Source organism: Hemibagrus wyckioides, linkage group LG04 (genome assembly GCF_019097595.1).
Source record: "Hemibagrus wyckioides isolate EC202008001 linkage group LG04, SWU_Hwy_1.0, whole genome shotgun sequence".
Classification (NCBI taxonomy): Eukaryota; Metazoa; Chordata; class Actinopteri; order Siluriformes; family Bagridae; genus Hemibagrus; species Hemibagrus wyckioides.
In genome coordinates this window covers 11,081,199-11,098,691 of record NC_080713.1, presented here as the reverse complement: position 1 = coordinate 11,098,691, position 17,493 = coordinate 11,081,199, and the positions used below count along the sequence as shown (strand labels likewise).

The 17,493-nt window shown below is 36.4% G+C and overlaps 1 protein-coding gene across 1 annotated transcript in view; it reads left to right on the top strand.

Moving 5' to 3' along the window:
* Nucleotides 1–523: 523 nt before the first annotated feature.
* LOC131352343 (SH3 and multiple ankyrin repeat domains protein 2-like) overlaps nucleotides 524–17,493 on the top strand; it is a 132,912-nt gene continuing 115,942 nt past the window's right edge. The window contains exon 1 of the mRNA XM_058388366.1: nucleotides 524–613. The gene's annotated coding sequence lies outside the window, so the exon portion shown is untranslated. The remainder of the gene's footprint in view (nucleotides 614–17,493) is intronic.

Here is a 17,493-nt window from a genome sequence, read left to right as displayed (position 1 = left end):
TTCTTTGTCCATAGAGAAATGGAGAAATAGAGAGTTTAGCATTCATTAGTAACCACTTTAACCTGGACAGGGTGGATTCTGAGCCTTTATTATTATTAGTAGTAGTAGTTAGTAGTAGTAGTAATAGATAGATAGATAGATAGATAGATAGATAGATAGATAGATAGATAGATAGATAGATAGATAGATAGATAGATAGATAGATAGATAGATAGATAGATAGATAGATAGATAGATAGATAGATAGATAGATAGATCCTTTTTTTAAGCATTTTCTTCTACACTTCCTCCTCTGATTCCTCCTTCTTCTATTCCCATCATCCATTCTACTCGTTACTTTTACATTGTCATGCTTCCTCTTCTGTCCACTCTACTATTTCCTATTTACTTCACTTCTTGCTTGGGCTCCTGTTCCCTCTGCTTTTCCTCTGTGTCTTTTTTCCCTCTCCCTGTTGCCCCTCCTCTTCCCACCTCCTGCTCTTTTCTCCTCCTCCTTCAGCTCTGCTCATCCTCACACTGCGCTCTTACAGTAGAGTGGAGAGAGACGGGGTGATGAGCTCTAGACTGTAAAGGAAAGAGGAGTGACCGTAGAGAGCAGCAGGTGGATTTACAGGTAAAACTCTGGGTTTATTTAATAACTGGATCGCAATTCAGTTGACGTGTTCTATTTCTTAATGTTATTTCAGTATTTTTTGAAGTTTGATGTACAAAAGGAACATAGAAAAGTGAGAGACAGTTTGGTGCTGTTTCAATTTTAGTATAAAGTCGTCTTAATTCCAGTTCCCTCCTCTTTCTGCTGGTGCAATCAGTTAAACTTGATGGCATTTTAAAGCTATTCTGTGAAACATTTCGGAAATGCATTTATCTCTTTACTTTAAAACTGTTAATGCGTTTATGAACTTAAGGACTTGTTTCCCTGGAAGTGAGTATATGTAGACCTCCACGGATGGCTGTAACAGCAGAAAGAAAAGCAGGTGTAAATAAATAGATATAGGCTAACGTGTGATAAGATGTGGTGAAATAATCAGATGAGATCGCATGAATGTGTGACTGTGAATACGGATATAACAGTGGAAATGTGTGTACTTCTAATAACGACAAATGTTAAGTAAAACAAGGCTTATTACCAAGTATCTAAACGTAGCCCTCAAACAATATATAAATATAGATTAAATAACATATACAATCAAGTACTATATAGCTATGGCTCATCCAAGAAACTTCTCCTGGGTGGATAAAAGTAATTAAGCAGCAGCAAAGATGTACCCTGGATATGTGAAAGGGACAGAATTAGAGGGGTGTTTTTTTGTGCAAAGAGTATTTGGGTGATGTTTTTGGGAAAAATTTGACATAACAAAACATAACCAACATCACACATAGAACGGGTCGTGATTTGTGTTTTTGTGATTAAGTCCCCAATCAGTTCAAGTGAAGGATTTTTAGATGAGATATTATGTAGATATTGTGGTCTGATGCAGCTTTTTCTTTTTCTTCCTTCTGCTTCTTTTTTTTTTTTTTTTTTTTAAGAATAGGCTTTTATTTGTGTATATGTTGGGATATGTGTTTTTATATCCACATATATCCACAAATATAGGACATTTGGCTGGTCGGCACCAAGAACACTGCATCTTAAAAATAAATAAATAAATAAATAAATAAATAAATAAATAAATAAATAAATAAAAATCTACAGCTTTTAATTTAAATAAAATGCTTTTTGCTCAAGAGCTTTGTACATTTTGAAATCATTATTTTATATATTTCAATCATGTTTGTTTATGCATGTTGTATGTTTGGTGTGTGTGAATGCAGTACACTGATGCATAGTGGTCTGTATAAATAACTGAAGAATAAAATATATACAGTAACAGGGTTTCATCTCATTTTAAAGCTTTCTCTTTTCTCCTAGAAATCTCTCATTCTGAGCTCTAAACTGTGACTAGTTTTCATATTGCAAGCTTCCGGGAGTAAATTGGTGCGTGATAGCTGGGTTTCAGATGAAGAGGGTAATTAAGTCCTTACAGCTTTGCAGAAAGTCACACCTGTCCATCACACCTGAGTATCATGGTCTATTTTTGAAGAGCGTGTGTGTTTGTGTATAAAGCACATGTGCATGTCTTTGTGTATTGTGTAAGTGAGCTTGCTTCATCCTAATCATTTCTTTCTTTAGCATTTCTTCATCTCCTATTAGCCTGTATTTAATTCTCCTTTGTTCATTTACCATTGGTTGAATTCCACGGGTCATTTTAAGGGCTGTTTCATTACTTTGTGGCTAAGGGTTCATTAGACAAATGCTAGATATGGGACTTCAAGATCACTTTAGACTTCATTAGAACAAATTACCCAGAAAAATATTCTTTCTTTTGCAATTTCATTTCTTAAAATTTTGACCGGAACTTTTTATGAGTGTAACCACGGGCAAGACTTAATATTTTAAGTCTTCTCCTGTGGTTTAAAACAGGTACTTTACGTTACATTACTCTGTTCTACTTGTCAAAAAATCCTAAAGGATTCCTATAAGAAACTAGTACAGGATTTTAATTAGAATTTCTCTCATATTTTGGAACCATTCCTATAAGATTCCTATAGGAGCTGTCTTATAGGACAAGACATAAATATCCTGCAGAATCACTTCTACAGGACTCTTAATAAGGTCCATCTGGGTTCCTATTCAGGTCTCAGGTCTATAAGGGAATTCAGTGTGATATTTTAAGAGCGTTTATGAATTGATGAAATTGAAGCGTAATTACTTGAAAAAACAGTGCATGTTGTCATATATAATTTTCAGCATCGTATGTGTAAGCTTTACATTAAAGAAATAAAATTTTGTGTTCCATTGATGACCAGTACAGATTAAGATATTTATGGAATGGTTTCTTAATTATTTTATTTATATATATTAATAATAGGATAAATACTCTAATTTTTATTTTTGTAAAAAAGTAAAATATTTAAATAAAAATTAAAATAAAGTAAAATAAAATAAAATAAAGTACCCTGTGTATTTTGCAATAACTTTTCAATACCAAAGACATTATTTGCAGTAAAATACAAGTAGAGTTCCAATAATAAAATAATAAAAATATATATTTAAAAAAATGATATTTAAAATAAAACTTATATAATTTTTATTTTTAAAAAAAGATCCTACAGGATAAACCGAAATTTTACTGTGATATGCCAAGCCGACATCATTTTAAAGCTAGTTTGCTTTCGCTTGCTATAAACAGCCTAGCTTGCCAGACAATGAGGAGTTCACACTAGAGAATATAAGCTAAACAGCTAGAGCTTCAGAAATGTATTATTAGGTTGGTATATATGAATAGCTAAAAAAAATATCCCCTTAATATCCCAGCTAGTTATTTAAATATCTAAAATCATATTGTTTAGTAAATAAAAGTGAAACTTTTAGGAAAAGATAACTATACTAAGTGAAGAATACAAGTCAGAAGCTTTCTAGCTAATCCTTGCGGGAGGTAGAAAATATTGGTGGGTAGGAAAGGAAATGTTTGGGATAATTGAAGCTGTGTGTTCCAGTCCTGGCTGCCACTTGTTTGATAGCACAATCATTCATGTTTTAATTCAGACATGCCTTAAACTAGAAACTTATCTAGAACACTATCCGTTATCAGAAGACACTTCAAGCTATGTTTTATGCTGTATTTTTATATCACCATCACTGACCATAATGACACAGGTTCTTGAATTTCAGAAGAAAAAACACACGTGCTGAATGTGATGCGGAGAGAGTTGTGTGTCTTCTTTTTGTCCTCGTTGAGATCTGAATGACAAAAGAAAAGAAGTGTATTGTGTTTCTCCTGCTGTGTAACCTGCTGTGATGATTATCTATTATTCATTCACCACCACTTTTGCATGAGTTGAACGTGCAGATGAAGTGCTGCTTTAATATTGGACTTTTTCTAGGGCTTTCAGAACACATCTACTAGGATATCTAATATGAACTCCCGAATAGAGCTGCATGATATGCATACTGCAATTAACTTTTAGTGGAGTCTGAAACAGAGCATGGTTTGCATAAGAAATTGGTCATGTGAAAGCTGTCACATGGACAGGGAAGCACACAGTGGTACCGAACCTAAGACTACCTGTCAATTTGCACTGGATCTGTGTTGCGATTTCTCTGAATGTGAACACAGCTTGTTCTGGGGTCTGTGCCTGTTCAGGAGAAAAGTGACCTGTGCATGTGTTTTAGCTGATTATGACATCATAAGTTTCCACAATGCATGAAACACCTAAAACACTGAAAGCAAGCAGCAGAAAGCCACATTCTGCTGGATATCTGATGGATTATGCTATGCGACCCACGTAGATGCAAGTTTCATTGCACGCTGCAGCACATAATAGCACTAAAATAATACCGCTGCAAATGTGAAAACCAACTAAATTGTCTGTACACCCTGGGTGGGTTTCCTCTGTTTGGTGCCTCGAGTCCCCTGGGACAGACTCCAGGTCCCCTGTGATCCTGTGTAGAATTAACATTACAGGAAATGGATTGATGGATGGATGGATGGATGGATGGATGGAAGGAAGGATGGATGGATAGATGGTAGATGGTAGATGGATGGATGGATGGATGGATGGAAGGACATATCCCCAGTCAGGTGAAAAAAATGGAATGACAAAACCACACTTTCTTAGTCAGAGCACTATTCTAACAAAGATAATTTTCCATGTTCCTTATAATTTCACGGCACAGTGTCTTTGTCCCTAAAAATGTGACAAAATGCAAATTCTCTTTCTCTTGAGCACAACAACCAGCCTTCACCCATCTTGTGGACATTGTTTTTTTTGTTGTTGTGATATTGCGTGGTCTAGTTAAAGTCAACCCTTAATTTGTTCATCACATGCAAAGCTCCTCATAACTAGTGGATCAGCTTTGTTTACTTGGCAAGCCTCCAAATCTTTCGACATATTTTTTTTCCCAGAAGAGTGATAAAAAAAAACAGATCAGTACAACCAAGCAGAGCTTATTTATCTTGTCGTTTCATGACATTAAATAATGAATCCAGGCTCCTTAGCGGCATGTTTACCCTATCCTAAAGATGCAAAAACCACAATCAAGACTGGCCTTGCGTTCTGGCTGAAAGGTTGGTATAGTTTCCTTTCTGCCAATCATACAGTACCAGTTAGTCATGAGTCCTTTATTTATAAGAGGACAGTAAATGCTCTCCTACTAATATGTTCAGTATCAGTGGTAGTGTTGCGCATGTCTAGGCACATCACATTAACTGAGTTTGCGGATGTATGTCATACAATAAGCAGTAATTATCTGGTGATTATCGGGGCTACAGTAGCACAAAGTACTCTCTGTGTTCTCTGTTTTAGCAATGCCTCATCGTCATGCAGTATTTAAAACCACATAAGAGCCCTTCTGTCAATCACTAGCATTTGAAACACATTGAATTATATATCTGCATTATGCTGCTTTTATCCACTTACTCCATTATATTGATTTCCGTAATTAAAAATGGTCTGTAAAGAATTCTTACCATATAAAAACAACTTATGTCAGAAAATAGACAGAGAAGCACTTAATAGAACATCTAAAAGTAGCAGGTAGAGAAAATATTTTTGGACAAATACACCATAACACCTTAGGGAAAAATTGTTTACAGTTTCGCATTATTAATCCAAGTTTTTATTCAGTAGCTGTTTGTTCTGCTGAACAATTTACACCGCATGGCTCATGGGACCAAATGTATCCCACTGGCTTGTTTCATTTGGTTTCACTCACTGTGCTGAGGCTCTGATTAATATCAACACCTATCTACTGTGTTGGATGTCAGACTGGCATCTAAAAATGATTTAGAAGTTTGTTGGGTGTTGGCAGTGGCGTTTCTGGATAAAGTCAGGGATTGTTTTTGCTGAGAAATGATTAATTTTTCAAAGTGTTATGTACAATTTGGCTAAATGCCATAAAGTAAAAAGTTTGTTATTTATTCATTCAAGGAAATATATACCACCAGCCATGTTAATAACAATGCTATAAAATAACTTTATATATGTACGTACAGTAAATCATGCTAATGATTGCTTTGTTGAATCAATGATTTGAAACCTTCATAAAATAATTTAGGAGAAAAACATTCCTTCCCCATCTACACCTGTGGTGTTGTCCTTTAATGTGAGTCATTGATTAAAACTGAAATCCTGAAATGCGTTTTCCAGTGTAGAGACTTCCAAATCTTAAAAATAATAATAGTAATAATAAAAATTTGTTGGGACACAAAGACATGTATAAGGCATGTTTCTGCTTTGCAGAGACAAACTCTGTGTGATTTCTTCTTACATTTCTTTTTTTAATGTTATATATTTCCAATAAGTACAAAACGGACCAAAATATCTCCAGTATTTAGTTATTTTGGATTGTATTTTGTAATTGGTGAGGCCGAAAATGTTTGATTTTGCTGCAGCTGTTTTTACAAAATTTGTGAAGTAACTGCAAAGTCTTCAAACACACAGCCAAGGTAACTGTCAATGGCTTCAGAGAAAGAAATAAAGCTGCTCGAATGGCCCGGCACCTGACTTGAATGTAATTGAAAATCTATGGAAAGAACTAAAGATCAGAGTTCATAGAAGAGGCCCATGGAACCTTCAAGATTTAAAGAATGAGCAATGCATGCAACTTGTTTCTACATACCGAAGGCATCTTGAAGCTGTCATTACCAACAAAGGCTTTTGAATGAAGTATTAAATACATTTCAGTAAGCGTTTTCAATACTTTTTCCCAGTGTCTATTTCACATTATTATTCACGGCTAAATTTATGGACATCTATGGTTTAATTTCTTTGGATTGCATAGGTTGTTACAACCATCTGGTGAAAATTTTATTTCAGTAGCACCTGTACCCGCTGCATGTACAGTAATTACCTTCTATGATAGCTGTACTCATGTTCAACACACTTGACTCAAAGAGTTCTTTGGCTGAATGCGTGTTGTGATGTCATATGATATGTGTTGGCCTAAATCTGCAGAAAATATGCAGTAATTTCTCAGAATATTGTAGATTTTATTTGATTTAGTGTTCATTTCTGTGATCACAAAATCCTGGAGAAACTGCGTAAAAAGCAGGCAGATCAGACCAGGTGAGCAGTCGTAGTAAATCTTATGGTTTAAATCCAGACTTTCTATTTATCTGACAGCTCAGCTTCTGTTAATATTTTAACTGACTGCAGTGTTAAGCAGTCATAGCAATCTCTTTCCCTAGTAAATGAAACCATCAATAAATTTTCATTAAGGAAGTCTAATAAAATGTCTGTATCTATAAATTTCCCCTCACCCTAATGAAGGGTGACAGTGTTAATATGCCAGTAAAGTCTTTTATTCATGCATGAATCTTCTGGAACTGCTTCTGCAACAGTGGGGGTGCACAAACTTTCACACACTCATTCACACCTGGGGCAATTTAAAGTAGCCAGTTTATTATCCAGCAATCTTTTCAGGTGGTGGAGGAATTGGGGAACCCAGAGGAACCAGTTTAGACACAGGAAGAACATGAAAAACTCTCTACAGACAATAACCCAAGGTCAGGGTTGAACCCAGGACTATGGACCAGTGAGGGGGGCAACTCTAACAAATTACTGCGGTGCTATTTATCTCATCTTTTTTTTTTTAAATATGAAGCTGTGAGCATAATTTTTGGTGTACTGAACAATTCTTCATATTTTCCAGAAATTGATAAGGGTTGCTTCACACATCCAGGGTCGAGGGTTTGAGTCCCACACCTGTCCTGTGTGTGTGCACTTAACATGTTCTCTCCATGCATCAGGGGCTTCCTTTGGGTACTCTTGTTTCCTCCCCTACTCCAAGGACATGCACTGTAGGCTGTTTGTCATCTTTAAATTATGTGTGTGATTGTGCCCTGTGATGGGTTGCAACCCTGTGCAGGCTGTGCACCGCCTTGTGCCTTGAGTCCATTGAGATAGACTTCAGGATACCCTTGACCATGTGTAGCATAAGCGGTACAGAAAATGGATGGATTGATTGATTATTGCATGAGAATTAAGGTATGGATTAAGAAACTGATTAGCATTAATAGTGCCATTGATAAATTATATTTAAAGATCTAGTAACTACTTTGCATTCATTCATTCATCTTCAGTAACTGCTTTATCCTGGTCTTGGTGGCTCCTGGTTTAGAGCCTATGCTGGGATCACTGGACACAAGGTGTGAACACACTATACACACAAACACACACACTCATTCACTCACACACACACACACACACACACACACTCATTCACACATTGGGTACCCAATCCACCCACTTGCACATTTTTGGGGGACACAAACGACACTAATCTGAGTTCACAAGAGCACTGTGCTCCCCTGGTCACCAACTTTTAGATTTTTTTTTAAATCTCATTTCTTTTTGAGTGACATCCATCATTCATTTTTTTTCTCCAGGATGTGTGGATGCTCTTTTTTTCTTTCTCATTTTTGTTGCCTTGTGATGTATTGTTTCTCTTTTGTTTTATCTGTCAGTTCATGGATAAAGGATGATAGACAAGATAATGAACAAGAGCTCTAGGGATCAATCAGTGACACCACACTTCCTGTATCAGTCTGTCAAAAGCTTCTCGCTTACACACACACACACACACACACACATTAGAGCACCAAGAGAAGCAACAGCAAGAAAACTATTGATCAGGGCAGCAGTGCATCCTCAACCAGTATCTAGCATTAAGAATGAAAAATAAAATTAGCTCCTTTCATGAAATAAACACAATTATCTAGAAATACATCAAGACCATTCTATGATTAGAACATTAGAAAACATCTTGAAGAATCATAATAAGAAGAAATAAGTATAATAAACATAATTAATATTCCTTTATTCTGCCATATAGGAAGAGCAAAGTTGCATAATGTGTAACATAAGTCATGAATGCGAGACATTTCCTTGTTATTATGTGCAATTTTTAATCAGATAATCAGATAAGGATGTTGCTCAGCCAGCCCAGCGTACATGTAGCACCAACAGTAACCAACAGTCTCATGGCTTGATCATTATAGCTATTTTCTTTCACATGGTCAGTGTTTTAATTCAACAAACACTTTAATCTCAAATCAAATCCCTCAAATGTTCTCGATTACCACATAAGAACAATATTTATAGTATTCAATTTGATACACAACATAAAACCATTAAGAAGAGAAGAATAAAAAAAAAATGACACTAGCTACTTCATTTCACAAACAAGTGTGAACGAAAGGTCAGTGCGAACTGCAGTTATAGTAAGTGTTATAATTATAACATTTTATAGCGTGTCCAGGATATGGACACTTTAGCATATTGAAAGGCAGTATGTTAGTGTGCTAGGGTGCTTGCAACCCACACGCACACAGCTCTTGGCTTGGAATCAACCGATATTCTGGCTAATGGCTGTGTCTCAGCCTCACCATCTGTCCCTCTACTCTATCTCTAGTATCATCTAACACACACACACACATGCAAACACACACACCATGAATATACACATACATTTGGGATTCTCTACACTTCTACAATTTCCATTCAAAACACAGGCTTGGAGAGACCTCTCCTGAAAAAAAAGAAGAGGGTTTTCAGTGTTTAATCATTTGCAGACACAAATACAGCTGTACTGTAAAGCTGCAGAAAGCAGCTCTGAGGAATATGGTAGCATCAGGGAGGGCTCGGATGGAGAGCGTGACGTCATCCGGCTTCCTTTATGCCATCAGTGGCATTTCCCGTAGATCTCTTATCCTAGATATGTTCTAAATCATATAGCAAACAAGAAGGCAAACAAATAGCGGAGTAAACAGTGTGTCTGCATGCATATTTTTCCCCAGTGCTGGGCATCTGCTCATTGTGACCATATAGTACATTTATATTCACCCAGATGAAGAGGGCTTCCCCTTTAAGGTCTGATTCCTGTCAAGGTTTCTTCCTCATATTATCTCAGGGAGTTTTTCCTTGCTGGTGTTGCCTCTTTAGGAATAAATTGTAATGTAAAATATATCATTTATATACTGAACTTATATATTCCTCACACCACACACACACTACAAAAAAAAGCAGTTCAAACATTAGGGTAAAGCAGAGGTCTTCTTTTTGAATGTTTTGTAATGCAAAAGCTGAGCAAAATACGTCAATGTCTGGCCAATGGCTGTGAATAAAGCTTTTATTGTCCATCCGACAATTAAATACTGCATATACACATTGTTTGAGTGTAGGTTTTTGTTTAAGGGTTTTGAAATGATATTAGATTGTTTTGGGCAGATCTGGCATCCCTAGTAGTTGAGAAATGCAATCATAAGTTGTCAAGATGCAGCTGATACACAAAGTACTGGGTGTAAATGACTATCCATCTCAGCTGTTAATATCAATAGTATAAGACAACAGTAATCAATCAGCAGTACACTAACCGTGGTCTTTTCTCTAGTGTTTGTCCTGCACACACATGAATATCACAATATTGCAAGAGTTGTTGGCTGTAAATGGATATTCAGTTTACAGAATAAAACAGCCGGCTTTGGATAATTCTTGTCAAAAAATAAAAAAGAATACTTTTTTAAATTCTTGTCCAACACATTTCATTATTTAACATGATTTGACACATTTATTACATAATTCTAAATTAATTTGCCTTCTTGATATTTTGGGATTCATTAAAAATTTAATCAATAATAGAAGAGGTCCAAAACACATTTTTTATCACTTCTTCATTACGGTTTTGGATGATGATTGAGTTTTTAACTCAAACAAAAGTGGCATACCTGTAGCATATAGCCATCTAGCAAGAATACTATTTATTTTGATTACTAGCTAACATTAATGTGATGCACATTACTTGTTATGTCATAACATGTCTGAAATTGCGTACTGTGACGGTATCTACAGCATTCATTTCAGTACCTACTGCTTGAATGTTGATGCAGTTTATTGATCAGTATATGCATGCAGTATCCACTATGTTGGCATTGCTATGTCAAGAGAGAGAGAGAGACAAGAAGCTTTATTGTCATTTCAACCACATAGAGCTGACGCAGTATATAGTGAAATGAAACAACATTTCTCCAGGACCCTGGTGCTACATAGACAACATACAACATATAGTTACAAACAGAACAACAACACAGAGCTAGGGACAGAAAGTTTGTCCTAGCTACATATGTGATTTATGAGGTCATAATAACTCCAAAACTCTTTTTTTTTCGAGCTGTTTTTTCTTGTTTAAACCCACAACAATTTACTTCTGTTCTATTAAACAACTGTGCTTTAACCACAAGGAACAATGTATAATACTTGACCTGACAAACTTCCATTTTTTATTTAGACAGCTCATCCCTGCCAGTCCTTATGCCTTATGTGATTAGTACCATAGTGCAGAATCTTGGCAGAAGGAGTAGGCTATTTCTCACCTATTGTTTATTAATACTAGGAATTTGGATATACTACTCCTTTGGCATACTGCATTTAGGCTCATCAGGATACAGTTTGGATGCAACTATTGTCATGTTCATACTCACCTAATTACTAACAATGTACATCTGGGCTTAATTCCACCACAGTCATGCACTGTGTATTCTGACACCTTTCTACCAGAACCAGCATTAACTTCTTCAGCAATTTGAGCAACAGTAGCTCATCTGGATCAGACCACAAGGGCCAGCCTTCTCTCTCCATCAATGAGCCTTGGCCGCCTATGACCCTGTCGCCGGTTCACCACTGTTCCTTCCTTGGACCACTTTTGATAGATTCTGACCACTGCAGACCAGGAATTCCCCAAAAGAGCTGCAGTTTTGGAGATGCACTGATCCAGTCATCTAGCCATCACAATTTGGCCCTTGTCAAACTCGCTCAAATACTTACACTTGTCCATTTTTCCTGCTTCTAACACATCAACTTTGAGGACAAAATGTTCACTTGCTGCCTAATATATCCCACCCACTAACAGGTGCCATGATGAGGAGATAATCAGTGTTATTCACTTCACCTGTCAGTGCTCATAATGTTATGCCTGATCGGTGTAAATATACAGTGTGGTCAGCGTCTTGTACCTGTGACAGCAAACCTTATTGCTGTGCTGTAGTGTTTCTGGTTATGATTATGATTCTTTAAGTTTTTTTGTCTTTTGCCCTCATGATACTTGTGAACATTTTCGAGCTGTATAAAACATTGATGATGCCCAGTTACATATTGTGGGTTTACTATAATTATAATTAATTATCAATATACAAAGTGCCCCAAAGTCTCCATACACAGGGGAAAGCACAGGGTGGGTTGTGCCTTCACGGACATTTACTTTTTGAGTGATCCACAATCCTTCACTTTTATATGAATTTGATAATATGTTGTTCAAAAGTCTATTGCAATCCAGTTTGAGCAATGAGAATGATTTCAATTATGCTCTTCTTTTGTTAAAGGCATTCTTAAAGACTGTCTAATATGTATAACAACAACAACAACAACAACAACAACAACAATAATAATAATAATAATAATAATAATAATAATAATATAAACAGTGTATGAAAAAATCTTTGGTTCATTTTTGCCCTAGCAAACCTTACTTAGTATAAACCAATCAAATAAACTGCAATCAGATATTACACAGCTCAAATGACTGAAAGGGCTTGTGCCTTCTTTGTTTAAACAGGCATCCAAATTACCCAATTATTAGCATTTTAAGCCTTTACCTCTCTCTGGCTGCCTTTTAAATACTTATTCCATTTGGGGTTTGCCGATGTTCGTGAGGCTAGTGAACATCAGACAGTTTTTAATTGTGTATGTGATTTTTTTTTTTGGCCAGATGGCTGCTGAGTAGAGATATGAGCCTCCACAGACAGACAGCAGGACCTCGGATTAGCAAGAGTGAGTGAGAGTTACAAAGGGAAAGAAAAAGCAAGAGTGAAGGAGAAGGCAAAGAGACTGAAGCCAATGTGTCTCAGCATGCTCTTACCCCCATGTTACCACACAGCAGCGAATCAGAATGTACTCTAATTTACCTAGGAGCTTGAGCCAATGTGAGTGCTCATGTCAGAGTGTCAGGTAGTGAGAAAGAAAATCTTAATTGGTATAATTTCTAGGCAAAAGGTCTACATACAAACATTACTGAAATCTCAATATAAGATCTTCCTCCAGCCCAGTGTTTCCAGGAACCCCAGGAGTCTGTGAAGCATAGCCAGGTCCACAGTATTTTTTAAAACCACTTTTATAATGTAAATTCTAATTCATACGTTATTTCTAACATACACAACCATGCACTGTAACTAGAGTCAGAGAGAGAGAGAGAGCGCTCTAATGACATTTGGCTCATTTGACACATTGTGAATATTTATTTATTTAATTTTTAATATACATATTAGTTGGATTAAGCCCAATAAAATATCTATCTATCTATCTATCTATCTATCTATCTATCTATCTATCTATCTATCTATCTATCTATCTATCTATCTAGACAGACAGACAGACAGACAGACAGACAGATAGATAGATAGATAGATAGATAGATAGATAGATAGATAGATAGATAGATAGATAGATAGTCTCTGAATATAATCCACACAATCCATACAATCTCTGCATTGAAAAAGTTTTTACTAACTTCAACCATTTAGTTGAAAAAAGAACAATACTCCTTTCAGATTAGGGAAAAGGAATGTCAGATTTTATGAATGAATTTATGAATGAATTTATTATGATGCTGGTTAAAGGGACAATAGATTCAAAGCCATAAATAGTGAACACACACACACACACACACACACAAAGCAAACACATGCAGTTTATTTCACAACTAAAATGTTTTTTTTTTTTCTTGAGCCTATTAAGTGTTCATGGTTAATGGATGTCCATTTTTCTTTGTAGCTTTTATGGAAGTTGAATGTGAGTCTATGAAAATCGATGGCATGGCCAGAGAGGCAATTTAAATGCTAATTTTGCCAGTGAGAAGGTCAGCTAACATTTTGGATGGAATAATGAAGGTTTGCACAAAACACGTCAATTGAGATGCTAATTAAAATATAATGTCACATTTGGGCTGTACAGTCATTTCCATATGGGTGAATCTTTGCTAATTAGTGGGTTAATCGTTACAAAATTGGAATTTGAGTCTTATTTGAATGTAAGGATATATGCATGGATAAACTGGTAGATTGATGGATTGCTTTTGACTGCTTAAGGTAAAACTTCTTGGCCCCGCATGCAGTAGCTCCAGCCCTAACTTAAATACACTGGGAAGATTGAGCACAGATGACTGAATTACTTTTTTTAAATTGAGGTTTAATTGGGATGCTTGGTTTTATAATTCAACAGAACATATATGGAGGCAAATTAATTTATGGCTTTCTAAATAAATACCAGTTGGAGAGAAATAAATTAGGTTTCTCTGATTTTATTAAACCTGTTAGTGTGTGTGTGTGTGTGTGTGTGCGTGTGTGTATGTGTGCGTGTGTGTGTGTGTGTGTGTTTGAATGTGCAGTAAAATCTTAAGTCATCGCTCTAACCGTAAAGAGGAGCGTTACTGACATGTTAGACGTTCAGCAATAACAGTAGACACTTTTTTTGTTTCTACTTCCTCAACACCACTGAAAGACTCTCTAAAAAGTGAGACTGTCTAGTGTGTAGTGCATCAAATTTTAGAAGGGGAGTATCACCTCAAGTGGAATTAACTTTTAACTAACTGGAAGTCATCGGCAAACAATTTCAAATGCACATAATTTGATGCCTTTGGCTTAAGAAGAATACAATAGAAATTAAATGTTAAAATGTTAAAATGTTGAAAAATAAATCACACAACTTGAACTAATTTAAAAACCATTAGTACGAACTCTTGTCTACTGTAATCATCGGCCATCTTGAATCTTTTTCTCATCCAGAGTGAGCACCTGGTAGCCCCACCCCTTTCCACAACATATTAAGAAGCTGAAGGTGCTAAGTGAGTGAAATGTCCAACACTTGTTCTTGTTGGAATTTTCAAAGAGAATGCATTACTTTCATTATTTATACCACAAAATGGCATAGGATAGTGCATAAGCATGTGATTCGGGACGCACCTATCGATTTACAAGTGTGATGTTAAATAATCCCTGACCTCATAATTGACTTCTCTGACTCGCTGTGTGACCTCAAGGGTCCCTTTTTAATTTGCAAGTAATTTAGAGCTTGACGTTGGGAGCAAAACATCTATATCATCCCCTGGTGCAAATTCCCATAGCCGATTACTCCTGTCATACAGTCAGGATTGGCGTTCTCCTGTGCTAATTGTCCCGATGTGTGGAGTTTTGCTCTCAGGTAAATTACATACTGCATTTTATTTTTGCTGGGAGAAGGTTCCTCCTCCCAATTTTCCCTAATGGCATCCAGGATACAGCATTGCTTGCACCCGTATATTAATTTTGATTGGGGAAAACCCAGTGGAGGCTTGTGAGAACTCTTGTACTGCAAAGAACAGAGGCTTGAGCCACTTATTTCAATCCCGCTAATCACTGTAAATAAAATTACGAACCATATTTTTAAGTGAATTATTAAATCTAAAATGGACATCAAAATGCCTTGTGTGTTGGTGAATTTTAATACACTGCGAAAACACAGTACCCAGATATTTTTTTATGCTCTGACAATGATCATCCTCTTTGAAAGTTCCTAGACATGTGAAGCTGGATTCAGCTCTCTTGCCTGTATTAAATTATACGGATCTCATGTAAATAAGATAAAACATAACCCTTGACTGTGTCAAGATACACATTTACATTTCTGATATTTGCCAGGTGCCCTTATCCAGAGCGACTTACATTTATCTCATTTTATACAACTGAGTAATTCAGGGGCCCAGCAGTGGCAGTTAGTGGACCTGGGATTTGAACTAAAAACCATCCAATCAGGAGACCAACACCTTAACCACATCCCCAACCATAATCAAGCTCATCCTTCCAACAAAAATCAATGCAAGGCCATCCCTTAGATTTTGGTTATCACTTATTTTTGCTTCCATATGATTAAACGTTTATACTAAATCTGGAATAATGTAGTCAAGACTGTGGGTTGCATCAAATCATGCCTTTTATGGATTGTCTTTTTTCCATTCTATTTGAGCCAAAGATTTAGTAACTCAGCACTACATAGTGTCAAATGTTAACATATTACATCATCCTTTGAAATGTCATCTTGTCTATCTGTTTCTACTATATGGACTTGAACCCCATTCAGGTGAAAATAACTGCCAAGGAGGGTTGCCAAGATGTCCACTGAGATGTCCACCTAGAACGACTTTAATGTGTGTGAAAGAGAGAGAGTGAAAGAAGCAGTTTGCCAGCTTTTGTGGTGCCCCACTGTCATTATGCATGAAGCAGGCTTTAACCTTCTTATCACTAGACAGGAAGAGACAGATAGCAGAGAAGCACAGAAGGTCCCAGATTAAAAAAAAAAAAAAAAGAAACCTTAGAATTTATCAACTCACAAGACAAACACGGAAACCCAACACTACAACCAGGACTCAGTTTGGCTTCTTAGTTGATTATCTCAAGATTTAAACATTTCAATATATGACACATAAATTAGACTGTTAAATGAGTAGAGTGGCTAACCAACTAATGAAACTAGTTAACTAACTAATAAAATGATTCATGTGGGGTTTTCCATAGTAGCTAAAATTCTGGTGTCCACCAGAAAAGGACTAGTGGATCCCTCATTATGCAAAGCTGCTGGAAATATAGTAGGGTCCGAAATATTGAAAGCATTGAGTAGAAATGCTTATGTGTTGCTTTTTTCTTTCACTTTAACACAAAGCAACAAACTGAGTGAATAGTAGAACTTAGTAGAATAGTAAAACTTGCTGATCTATTTTACATCAAATCCATCAGAGTATCACCTGAACACATGCGTCATTTCAAGACTTTCATCCAAAGGATGTAAAAAGGTCAATATCATAAATTTTCTTGAATTTAAATAGTGACCTAAAATGGAAAACGTCAATCAATTGTGCAATACTGACTAGACATTGAAAGATATTGCACATTTTCTTTTCTTTTCTGTTTCGAAAAGAAGTGTTAGTGTTTTTTTGAAAAAAAAATAGACAAGCAAGTCTAGACTGTCTGGTCCGATGCCACAGAAGAGCTACTGTAGCACAAATTGCTGAAAAAGTTGATGCTGGCTACGATAGAAAGGTGTCAGGGCACACAGTGCATCACAGCTTGTTGCGTATGCGGCTGCATAGCCGCAGACTGGTCCAGAGTGCTCATGCTGACCCCTGTCCAGCACTGAAAGTACCTATAATGGGCATGTGAGCATCAGAACTGGACCATGGAGCAATGGAAAGAGGTGGCCTGGTCTGATGAATCACGTCTTCTTTTACATCATGTGGATAGCCGGGTGTGTGTACATTCCTTACCTGGGGAAGAGATGGCACCAGGATGCACTATGGGGAGTGTGATGCTCTGGGCAATGTTCTCCCTGGAAACCTTGGGTCCTAGCATTTATGTGGATGTTATTTTTACACAT